Source organism: Pongo pygmaeus, chromosome 21, assembly GCF_028885625.2.
Source record: "Pongo pygmaeus isolate AG05252 chromosome 21, NHGRI_mPonPyg2-v2.0_pri, whole genome shotgun sequence".
Lineage (NCBI taxonomy): Eukaryota > Metazoa > Chordata > Mammalia > Primates > Hominidae > Pongo > Pongo pygmaeus.
In genome coordinates this window covers 31,435,380-31,448,286 of record NC_072394.2, presented here as the reverse complement: position 1 = coordinate 31,448,286, position 12,907 = coordinate 31,435,380, and positions in this window count along the sequence as shown.

Below are 12,907 nucleotides of genomic sequence, written 5' to 3'. Positions count from 1 at the left end.
AAGTAGACACAATGGGCCAATAACACCTTTACCTGGTGTGATTGCTAAATAGCACTGGATAAAGATTTAGCTTTTAGCTTATAAATATTATTCCTGAACAATCCAGATTGGTTTGCAGAATAATTTATAGCAGCCTAAGCAAGGTGGTATTGAAGTATCTTTTTAGATGATCCACTTTTATCTGTTTTAGAAGGTTTGGATTTTCTTAGAGTGCCTTCCTTACAGCACGTATTACCAGTTTCATGCTGCTACTAGCCTAGGGCTTGCAGCTATACAAACTATCTTTTGATCTTTGGTCTTTGTCATCAAGATAAGATCTTGTACTGCTTATTTATTTATTTATTTTGAGGTAGAATCTCACTCTGTCACCCAGGCTGGAGTGCAGTGGTGTGATCTTGGCTCACTGCAACCTCTGCCTCCCAGGTTCAAGCGATTCTCCTGCCTCAGCTTCCCAAGGAGCTGGGATTACAGGTATGCGCCACCATGCCTGGCTAATTATTGTATTTTTAGTAGAGACAGGGTTTTGCCATGTTGGCCAAGCTGGTCTCGAACTCCTGACCTCAAGTGATCTGCCTGCCTTGGCCTCCCAAAGTGCTGGGATTACAGGGGTGAGCCACCATACCTGGCCTTTTTATTTTTAATATAACCATTTTCTAGAGATGTAATTCACATGCCATACAACTCACGTAATGAAAGCATACAATTCCATGGTTTTTAGTGCATTCACAGAGTTGAACACCCATCACCACAATTGAGTTTAGGACATTTTCCTTGCCCTAGAGAGAAACTCTGTACTGATGAGTAGTCAGTCCCATCTCCCCCAATCCTCCTCAGCCGCTGGTAACCACAAATCCACTTTCTGTCTCTGTGGATTTGCCTTTTCTGTCCATTTCCTATAAAAGGAACAATACACTACGTGGTCTTTTGTGTCTGGCTCTTTTCACTTCTCACAATGTTTTCAAAGTTCATTTGTGTTGTAGCACGTATCAGTACTTCATTCCTTCTTATTGCTGAATAATATTCTGCTATATGGATACATTACATTAGACTTATTTATTCATCAGTTGATGGACATCTGAGTTATTTATACTTTTTGACTATTATGAATAATACTACTATGAATATGCATATACAAGGTTTTCTGTGGACATATGCGGACATTTCTCTTGGGTATATACCTAGGAGTGAGATTGCTGAAACATATGGTAACTCTATGTTTAAACTTTTGAGGAACTGCCAAACTGTTTTCCAAATCAACTGCACCATTTTACATTCCCATCAGCATTGCAGGAAGGCTCTGATTTTTCCACAACCTTGCCAATCCTTGTTATTATTTGTCTTTTTGGTGATTGCTGTCCTAGTGGGTGGGAAGTGATACCTCCTTGTGGTTTTGATTTGTATTTTCCTGATGACTAAACCTTACTGTTTCTTGACTCAATTTTTTTTTTTTTTTTTTTGACAGAGTCTCACTCTGTTGCCCAGGCTGGAGTGCAGTGGTGCAATCTCGGCTCACTGCAACCTCCATCTCCCAGGTTCAAGTGATTCTCCTGCCTCAACCTCCCAAGTAGCTGGGATCACAGGTGCCCACCACCATGTCCGGCTAATTTTTGTATTTTTAGTAGAGATGGGGTTTTACCATGTTGGCCAGGCTGGTCTCAAACTCCTGACCTGAGGTGATCCACCCGCCTCGGCCTCCCAAAGTGCTGGGATTAAAGGCATGAGCCACCACGCCCGGCCGACTCTAACATTTAAGAGCTCTCTTTTGCCTTTCCTTGGAGCTATCCTGGCTAGATTCGTGATAGGGGTTTCACACTTATTTTTTCTCTGTAGATTCCAGAAACCCACACATGTAGACAACGAGCCATATGATTATTGTTATTCTTGCCGAAGGGGTGAGGCCTAAACAGAATCTCAGGAGGAAAAAAGAGTCTAGAATGTGTGCAGCATATGTCCAAAAAAGAAAATTGGTTGTTTAGATATCTCAATCAATCATACACCCTTGTTACAGGCATTACAAAACTCAAACTAAATCAGGAAACAATTTTTTTGACTGGAAGCCCTCATTTATCACTAACTCCTAGTGATTCACTTGAAGAAAAATTAAGGTGTCCTATTTGACATGAAAATGCTGCCTGTAGTCTTGTTAAGTTCTCTATGAGCATATGCTGATTGACTTAAGATGGCAGTGTTAAGAATGGATGGGTAAGAAGGAAGTATAGTGTGTACTTGTAATAAAGATTGCGGCCAGACGCAGTGGATCATGCCTGTAATTCCAGCACTTTGGGACCCTGAGGTGGGTGGATCACTTGAGGTCAGGAGTTTGAGACCAGCCTGGCCAACATGGTGAAATCCCATCTCTATTAAAAATATAAAAATTAGCTGGGCGTGGTGGCAGGTGCCTGTAATCCCATCTACTTGGGAGGTTGAGGCAGGAGAATTGCTTGAACCCAGGAGGTGGAGGTTGCAGTGAGCTGAGATAGCACCACTGCACTCCAGCTTGGGCAACAGAGCAAGACTCTGTCTCAAAAAAAAAAAAAAAAAAATCTCTAAGCTAAGGGTACAAGTGCCAACAGAACTCAGGTTACTCAGAGAATTATCTATAAGGAGATAAGAAAAGAGAAAATACATAGCAAGTTATCAAAGATAAGAGAAAGAAGTGGAAGAAAAAGCCAATGCTTTTGTCAATGTGGGGGCCTCTAAAACCTGATCTTCAGAGATTAAAGAGAACTGGAGGCTCAGAAAGGCTTAGCTGTGGCAAGTGGTATAATAAACTGGCTTCCCTGTATTCAGTGCTTGCTGTATGTAAGGCATGAGGCCAAGGGTGGCACATAAATTCTTGCATTTATTCCTCATAGCCCCCTATTTCATAGGTGAGGAAGACAAAGTTCAGAGACATTATGTGGTCTTCCAAAGTCCACAGGTGGTATTTGAAACCGAGTCTTTCTGGATTTTAATGACTCAGAACTAAGGGTGTTTCTGCAAAGTAATGGAATATAGCAGGACTATTCTAGTCTGAGTAGAAATAGAATAAGAAGAAAGTAGAGATTTCTTAGTAAACTGCCAAGAGAAAGACCCAGATTACAGGCAACGTTAGACTCAGTTAACTATATGAGAGAATTAAGACTAAGGGTTCTCTAAGAAAAGGCTAGGACTTACAAAGACTTAGATGGTCTCTATAATTATGTGGGAAAATCAATGACCGACTTATCCATGCAGGCATGAAAGTGTGTGTGAGTAGGATTCTCGCCGTACCCTTCATAGCCCAATAAGCTCTCCCATCTGGAGCTGAGTAGGGCTGTTACTTTCAAGACTGGTGTTGTTATATTTTCTTGGGAGGAGTGAGGCATTGTCAGAGAGAATAAAAAGGAAAAGATGACATGACCACTGTCAAAGCTCTAGGAAGGAGGTCAGTCCCTTGGATGATGGAGGTGGACAATGAAAGACTTGCGAGGTCTCGTCTTTTACTCCAGCTGGTGATATGGCCTTACAAGGTGTGGCTGCAACGAAAACTCTGACTTATAACACAAAAAGCCCATCCAACCCCCACGTTTCTCAAAGAAGCATCACTACTAAGTGATGCTTTGGCAGTTTTCAGAGCAGAGCCAGCATAAGGAACCATTGCTTGTCCTAGTAGCTCCTCCCTGAGACACGCCTTTATGACTGAGACCTCCTGGAGCCAGGGCCTGGCTGGGAAAATGAGCAGTTTCCTGAACTGGACAGCTTGGGGATTATAAAGATCAAAAGTCCTGGGTGCATCACCCTTCATTCATCACATGTTAATAGGGGCTAGTTGGGACTCTGGCCAGGGGTGGAAAATTCTTCCTGCACCTCCTTTTACAGGCTTTGTGTCAATCAGCCTTTGTTTCCTCTGTTGGGATTTGTCTCAGGAGAATCCCAAACCATTCCAATATGGAACAATCACAAAGGCATAGGCTGTCAGAATTAATAGGCACTTAGAGGCCCATGCAGTCATCACCAAGCATTTTGCCAAAGCTCAGAAGTGAGCAGCTTGGTTTGAGGCATGCTACAGAGTCAGTAAGACCCATGTTATGGGACAGGCATAGCCGCAGGAGCACCCCTTGCTTGCACCACACCTATTTTTTTTTTGAAACAGCGTCTCAGTCTGTCACCTAGGCTGGACTGCAGTGGCACAGTCTCGGTTCACTGCAACCTCCACCCAGGTTCAAGTGATTCTCATGCCTCAGCCTCCTGAATAGCTGGGATTACAGCATGCATCACCATGCCTGGCTAATTTTTGTATTTTTAATAGAGACAGGGTTTCACCGTGTTGGCCATGCTGGTCTCGAACTCCTAACCTCAAGTGATCTGCCTGCCTTGGCCTCCCAAAGTGCTGGGATTACAGGCGTGAGCCACTGCACCACAACTTTTTTTATGAGAAACTCTGGGCTTTTAAAAAATGAACATTTAAGTTATATCTTCATTAGGAATTCTGACAGAGAGACATTGGTGGATGGTGAGGAGAACAGAGAGACTGTGCAGATTTAGATTTTGAGTGTATCTCCCACCTCAGCCCCACCTGAAGGAAGATGTGTTGAGGGTCTCTAAGACTACCCACAGGTTTAGTAATTTGCTAGAAGGAATTACAGGGTGTAGCATATAGTTATACTTGTGGCTAAGATTTATTACTGGGAAAGGGTACAAAGCGAAATCAATGAAGGGGAAAGGTATGTGGGGGAGTCCAGAGAAAACCAGGAGCTTCCATGGTCCTCTCCCAGTACAGTCACAAAGGATGTGCTGAATTCCTCCAGCAACAAATTATGACAACACACAGCAAATGTCTACCAGGCTGGGCACAGTGGCTCACACCTGTAATCCCAGCACTTCGGGAGGCCAAGGCGGGCAGATCACCTGAGGTCAGGAGTTCAAGACCAGCCTGGCCAACATGGCGAAACCATCTCTACTAAAAATACAAAAATTAGCTGGGCATTGTGGCACACACCTGTAATCCCAGCTACTTGAGAGGCTGAGGCAGGAGAATCGCTTGAACCCGGGAGGCAGAGGCTGCAGCGAGCCAAGATGGCACCACTGCACTCCAGCCTGGGTGACAGAGAAAGACTCCGTCTCAAAAAAAAAAAAAAAAGTGTTGTCTACCAGAGAAACTCATCAGACTCAGTGCCCAAGATTTCTACACGGGGGTTGGTCACATAGACACCCTCTGCCTAGCATGTACAAACACTCCAGACTTCCAGAAGGAAAACTGGTATTCCGTATAAGTATAAACCATGTTGTTTGCACAAATATGACCTAGGCCTAGTGAGCCACTCTTATCATTTAGTTTCATATCAGTATAAGGAACTCTTTACCAGGCAAGTTCGCAGAAGTCAGCCAAGATCCAGCCTTTTGAGGCGGGCCTTTCTCAGGATAGCAATCTCAGGCCCTCTGTGTGGATGCTTTACTACACAGAAAGGTAATCTCATTTCATTCTTCATTGTTAGAACTTAGTAAATTGTGATCTATAAAGTAAATGGAATTGTTTATGATCAAAAACCTTACACTCACTTTTCTAATAGGTCACCTCTATCTGAATGTCCTAAGGTACTTCAAACCTAGCATGTCCAACACTGAACTCATTATCCTCCCATATTCTGGCTGTTTCTTTTGCACACATGTTCCTAGTGAACAGCTCCCCCGTCTCTCCTATTGATGAATTTATTCTTAACGTCTACCTCTGTTATACCCCCTAGCAACTTAACGAGTTGCCGAGTCCTAGAGTTTTTACTGCTTAAATATCTCTCGGTCTTCTTCCTTAGCCCTACTGCCATTTCCTTAGTTCAATTTTGTCATCTTGCTGTAGGACAGTGGCTTTGTAATAGGTCTTTCTCTTTTTTTTTTTTTTTTTTTGAGATGGAGTTTTGCTCTTGTTGCCCAGGCTGGAGTGAAATGGTGTGATTTCGGCTCACTGCAACCTCTGCCTGCCATGTTCAAGAGACTCTCCTGCCTCAGCCTCCCGAGTAGCTGGGATTATACAGGTGCCTGCCACCACGCCTGGCTAAGTTTTTGTATTTTTAGTAGAGACGGGTTTTCACCATGTCGCCCAGGCTGGTCTCGAACCCCTGACCTCAGGTGATCCATCCACCTTGGCCTCCCAAAGTGCTGGGATTACAGACATGAGCTAACTTGCCCTGCCAGTAATGGGTCTTTCTCTATAAATTGGTCCTCTGTATCTGCAAGTTCCACACCACACGTACAGATTCAACCAATTTTAGATCAAAAATCTTTGAAAAATAAAACACAATAAAAAATAACAATATATCTATGTTGAGTTAGGAGAAAAAATATTTTTAATAGAAAAGTATTTTTTACAAAAGAAAATTTAAACAGGTACAATAAAAATTATACAAATTTTAAAAACATAGTATAGCAACTATTTATATAGTTTACATTGTATTAAGTATTATATGTGATCTAGAGATGATTTAAAATGGAAGAGAGGCTGTGTGTAGATTGTATGCAAATCCCACGCCATTTTATACGAGGGACTTGAGCATCCATGGATTTTGATACCCATACCCATAGGGGTTCTGGAACCAATTCCTCCCTTCACCCCCTCCCTGCACATATCAAGGGACAACTAGAATCACTCTTTTTTCCCCACTCATCATCTATGCTGTACTGCTAGCAGTTTTTTCTCAGTTTTTCTTTTTCTTAAAAACTATTTTTTAACTTTCTGAGATTCATTAAACTATTTTTTTTTTTTTTTAGACGTAGTTTCGCTCCTGTTGCCCAGGCTAGAGTGCAATGGCATGATCTCAGCTCACTGCAACCTCTGCCTTCTGGGTTCAAGCGATCTCCTGCCTCAGCCTCCTGAGTAGCTGGGATTACAGGTGCGTGTCACCACGCTCGGCTAATTTTTGTATTATTATTATTATTTTTAAATAGAGATGGGGTTTCACCACGTTGGCCGGGCTGGCCTTGAACTCCTGATCTCAGGTGATCTGCCTGCCTTGGCCTCCCAAAGTGTTGGGATTACAGGCGTGAGCCACTGTGCCCAGCCAAACTATTTCTTTTATTTTAAAAAGTAATAAATGCACATGGTAGAAATCCAAATAGTACTGAAAGATATGCAATAAAGAGTAAGTTCTCAGCCAGGAGTGGTGGCTCACGCCTATAATCCCAGCACTTTGGGAGGCCAAGGTGGGCGGATCACCTGACATCAGGAGTTTGAGACTAGCCTGGTCAACATGGCAAAACTCCATCTCTACTAAAAATACAAAAATTAGCTGAGTGTGGTGGTGGGTGCCTGCAGTCCCGGTTACTCAGGAGGCTGAGGCAGGAGACTCACTTGAACCTGGGAGTTTCTATGAGCCCAGATTGCACCACTGCACTCCAGCCTGGGCAGCAAAGTGAGACTCCGTCTCAAAAACAACAAAAAAAGTAAGTTCTCTCATGGTTCCCTTCCCCAGAGATCCTTACTGTTGACATTTGTTGTCTCTCCTTCTAAAAGTTTTCTCTGCCTGTAAAAGCATATCCTTAAAACATACATGCTTTCCACACCTCACACACAAGTGGGAATCCGCTGTACACACTGGTCTGCACTTGGCTCTTTTCATTGAATATGTTACCTTAGAGAGCTTTTGTCATCCGTACATGCTAGTCTCTCATTCTGTTAGAGCACTGTAGTATTCCAGTGGATGAATGTAATTTATTTAACCAGTTTTCTCTTGATGGATATTTAAGTTATTCCTAGGTTCCTGCTATTCTGAAGAGTCACCTTTTGAAAACGCAAATGTGCTGGGTCCATCCCTGGCTCAGGCATCTTAAATGATTTCCTGCTGTTTACAGCTAGGCCTCCAGCTGGGGAGTCATGGATGCGAGCAGGTTGCCAGGGATACCCGAGGCCTCAAGAGAAATAATGGCATGTGTTCCTGGAGTTGTATGTAAAAATGTTAATTGAACTGCTAAGTGGTTAAAATGTTTTATATGGAGTCAACACAATTCTATTATGGTGTCAAATATAGAATTCTCATGAATTTTTCAGATGGTGGTGGGAGACTTCAAAAGAAATTTGTGGAGGTTTTTTCAAGCTACACTTCCAGATTCCCCTAAAGGCTCATGTTTTCCTTTCTTGCCTGAAGGACATCAGTGGAAAGATCTGAGCACCCAAGTCCACAGGATACAGCCAGAACCTACTGGCATAGATTTGAGAGTCCACGTTTGATGCACATAGAACTACTTGCTATTTTTCCTATTCCCTTTGCCTGGAAGGTTTCTGTCCTTTTTCCATCTGGTATACTTACTACTCATCCCCAAAGGCAGTAAATACAGCCTACTGCTGAAAAGTATGGACTTTGGAGCCAGACTGCCTGGGTTTGAATCCTGATCATGTCATGTTTCTAGCTGCGTGATCTCGGGCAAGTTACTTAGCCTCTCTGAGACTCAATGATCTCATTGTAAAATGTAGGTACTGACAGTAACTGGTAAGACTGTTGTGAGGTATAAGCGGGTTAATATACGTAAAGTGCTTAGAACAGTGTTTGGTACGTGGTTAGCACTTGATGAAGGTATTGTTGTTAATGTTATTATTTTTATTATTCAAGGTCTAGTTTCCATGATTCTCCCAGGTACCTTCTTCTGCCTTCCCATAATATCTGCTTACAGTACTCAGCACAATATTCTGTACTTTCTCCTCCCCTTTAGGGACGTGCTCTTTTGCAGAGGACCCTGTCTTATTTATCCTTATATCCCTTGTGTAGGATGCATACTAGACAATCAGTTGCTGTTGAATAGATGTTAACTGAATGAGATAATAATTATTATAATAATAATCTGAATTATTATATCTGTCTGTCTATTTGATTATGCAGTGACCAATGATTTTTGGTCCTAGAGGGGCTTTTCACAGACCCCAACATGGTTTGTAAATAAAAACTTCACTGTAGAAAACCATTCACACTAAACCAGTGCTTCTCAAACTGCGTTCATGCTTTATGGGCGTTTTCCAAACACAGGTTCCCTAGGTTTGGGAAATTCTAGGTTACATAAAAGTAAACAGATATCTTAGAGCCTTTTCTAGGCTCATGTCCATAGAGGAATGAGTGGAATGTGGGATTTGGTTAGTGAATTTCTTAACCTTTTTTGACCAGAGCACTTTTTTTTTTTTTCACAGAAGATGAAAACATCTAGTGGGTTAATTCTGTGGAATATAGTTGTTAAGTTGCACTAACTTAGCTTCACTCTCTCTTCCAGCTGATTTGCCTAGAGCCTGGGAGTGTCACTTACATGCCATTTCGTGCCCTGGTCTCAGGCCCTGACAGCATCTCTGCTTCCCTCCTGAAACTCTTATCAAGAAACAATTGTGCAGCTCACGAATCCATTCAGTCAAGATGTATTGAGTTTCTGCTATGTGTACTGACTGTGGGGAAACAGGATTCTTGCTCTCGAGGAACTAGCTGGGGACTCGGGACAGAGTCAAACACATACAACATGAGGCCTGGTATGTTAGATGGGCAGAGAGCTGGGTAACTGCTGGCTGCACAGGGAGATGGGGGCTGGAACATTTTTGAGAAGGATGAGGCTTTGATTTCTCTGGTCCAATCCTCTCAGTGTCTAGGTGGGTAGGTGGGGAGATTAAAGTCTAGAGAGTGGTAGGTGTTTTGTTTTGTTTTGTGAGCTCAAACAGGTAGTCAGGGGCAGACTGGGAACAATATTGTATTTTTCCACTGTGTCACCTGCCTCTGAGGCTCAAGTATCGAAATCAGAGAATCCATTCACACAAAAAGACAAAACCAGGGAACACTTCCTTCCTTGTAGCTGCCTGTGGGTCCTTGAACTTTTTCAAGGCCATTCTAGGTTGGATATATTTTCTGCTTCCATTTTCCTATCAATGACTCAAGACCATGTCTTATTTTTATATACGTTTGTTTTCTCATAGCTTCCTTCTCTAATCATTTCTTGACGAAGATGTTTGTGGCTTACAACATGCTGCAGTCAAAGCAGGGCACACTTTGGAAGCCAGAGGGCGAGGTTCGGCTGGCTGCGGTTTGCCAGTCTGGTAATTGCCAGTGGGAGGAAAGTGACACAGTGAGAGCAGGGCCTTCAGGATGCCAAAGAGTTTGCGGTACTGCAGTTCCTGGGTTCCTGGTGTTCTGTGCAGATACTAAGCTAACAGGAATGTAATACAAGCACAGCAGATTGGAATGAAATAGGCCACCCCACTCTCGCTCCAGGCTCCTCAGTAGCTGCCCTGCCTGCTCATCCGGGGTCCCAAGGCTCACTCGGTGCCAAGGAACTAGCGTCAACTCCCCAAGAACAGCACTGCTCACTTCCCCCAGCAATTCTTCCCTGCTTTCAGAATGAAATCCACATCCATCCTCTGAGCCTCCCTGGTCTTCTGTCCCTATCACAACTTCTCTTCTCACCTCCCTATCTGCTCCTCCTGCTTTGTCAAGAACATGCCCCCAGCTTTCCCTGTCCTGAGCATTTCCTGGCACTGTCTTCTGCTTCTGTTTGTTGAAATCCCAAGACTTTTTCAAGGCCCATGAGCCATTCACAATTGTATTCAGCTGCATATAAGAGAAGTGCTGCTATTTGGCTGAACCAAAGAGGGATTCATTTATCTCATGCAACAAGAAGTGTGGGGACAGGCAGTCTCGGGCTGGCGTGGCAGCTCAGGAATGATTCCATCCAGGAACCAGGTTCTTTCCATGTGCTCACTCCTCTTTCTTCCTTCTTTCTTTCTTTCCTTCCTTCCTTCCTTCTTTCCCCCCTCTCTCCCTCCCTCCCTCCCTTCCTTTTGAGACAGGGGTCTCATTCTGTCACCCAGGTTGGAGTGCACTGGCACGATCACGACTCATTGCAGCCTCGTCCTCCTGGGCTCCAGCAATCCTCCCACCTCAGCCTCCCAAGTAGCTAGAACTACAGGCTCACTGCAACCTCCACCTCCCAGGTTCAAGCAATTCTCCTGCCTCAGCCTCCAGAGTAGCTAGGACTACAAGAGCCCACTACCATGCCCGGCTAATTTTTGTATTTTTAGTAGAGATGGGATTTCACCATATTGGTCAGGCTGGTCTCAAACTTCTGACCTCAGGTGATCCACCTGCCTTAGCCTCCCAAAGTGCTGAGATTATAGGCCTAAGTCACCACTCCCAACCTCCATGGGTATGTTTTGATTTAAACTGAATTGAATTAAATTGGAGAATGATGGTATGGCTATTGGAAAGGGTGTTGGATCTAGAATTACAAAACATGAATTTGAATCCTGATATAACCACATGACTTTGTGTGAATCGCACGGACCTCAGTTTCTTCATCTATAAAATTAGGAGACTCAATGAAATGGTCTCAAAATTTTCTTCCAGCTTTAAGAACTTGAGGACTCTTATGAATGGAATCAATTAGCTGCATTAGGGAATTCCAAGGAGATGGAGCCCATTCAGGCCCAATGACAGCCAGTAAAACAGGGAATGGAGAAATCCGGGCACTTCTCACTCAATCCTATAGTTTATGGACCCAAGACAAGCCTACAGGGGCAGAAAGGTGAGAGCTGGAAAGTAATAGGGAACTGGGACAGACCAGCATGGATCAGGAGGCTGGAGATGAGAGGTCAGTCCTGGTGTAAATAAACAAGTGCTGTTTTAAGAGGTCACCTTTCAGGAAGCAGGAACCCTCCACTGCCCAGACATTGAAGCCCTACTGAATCTCTCCTCCTAATGACAAGAGAAGGGCTCTTATTACGACTTTGGCACAGCGGCTTATGCCTGTAATCCCAGCATGTTGGGAGCCTGAGTAGGGAGGATCACTTGTGTTCAGGAGTTTGAGACCAGCTTGGGCAACGTAGAAAGACCCTGTCTCTACAAAAAATAAAAAATTAGCCGGGCGTGGTGGGACATGCCTGTAGTCCCAGCTACTCAGGAGGCTGAGGTAGGAGGATCATTTGAGCCCAGGAGGTTGAGGCTGCAGCGAACTGTGATTCTGCCACTGCACTCAACCTGGGAAACAGAGTGAGACCCTGTCTCCAGAAAAAAGAAGAGTTCCTTTAATTTTAGGCAAGGTAGAGCCCCACATCTGGCATCATGTATAAACTGGAATGAATAGCCAGTGTGTCTGTCTCATATTCCTATTTGGGGATAGAGCAAGACTTATGGGTTGAAGACCCAAGCCTTTCCTTGTGTTACTTTGAGCAAGTTAATTGTCCTCTCTGGACTTTAGGTTCTCGTCTGTAAAAGACAGGCATTGGTATATAACACTGGTGTTCAAATTCTTTAGAACTGGAACAAAAACAGAACAAAAGCTTGTATAGGTTCCCGAAACAGCAAGCCATCCTCTTGGCAAGAAATACTTCAGGATCTGTGGTGTCCCCGAAGCATCTCTGAAGACTTGGGGCCACAGTATAAAAATGACTACACTGGTGACCTTGAGCTCCCTCCCAGCTCTCTGACCCTGTGTCTTTCCTGGTTATTATTTTTTTCCCCACATTTCTTATCTACTGAAGACTGACCCCAATTGTTGGTGTTTCTTTTAGACATAACTGAGTTAAGAAGGTCTCGCCATGACTCGATCACAAGCTGGCAGGTTTCGCCCCTGTACTTTGCTTGATTCAGATCATTCCTCATTCTCTTTATTGAAGTTTTAAGTTCTTCATTTTCCCCTCCCCACCCCAATACAGGGCTTGGTTCTCAGCCCCTTTTGTCCTTACCATACACATTCATTCATGAGATGCTATGACAAATTCAGTAATTCCTATCCCTTGTCTCCAAGTTTAGTGAGTCATGAGCAGTGAAGCTGATGCTAAAAAGAAATGTCACACCTGGATGGGACTGTTGACTCTACTCAATGCCTCACCTCAGAAGTGGAAGTTGCTGACTTCAATATTTTGTTTTTGTGGTCTCTTGAGGGAAAGACCTTTTGATGCTGGCTTCACAAGTGACCTGCCAGTCCAGTTTCACTA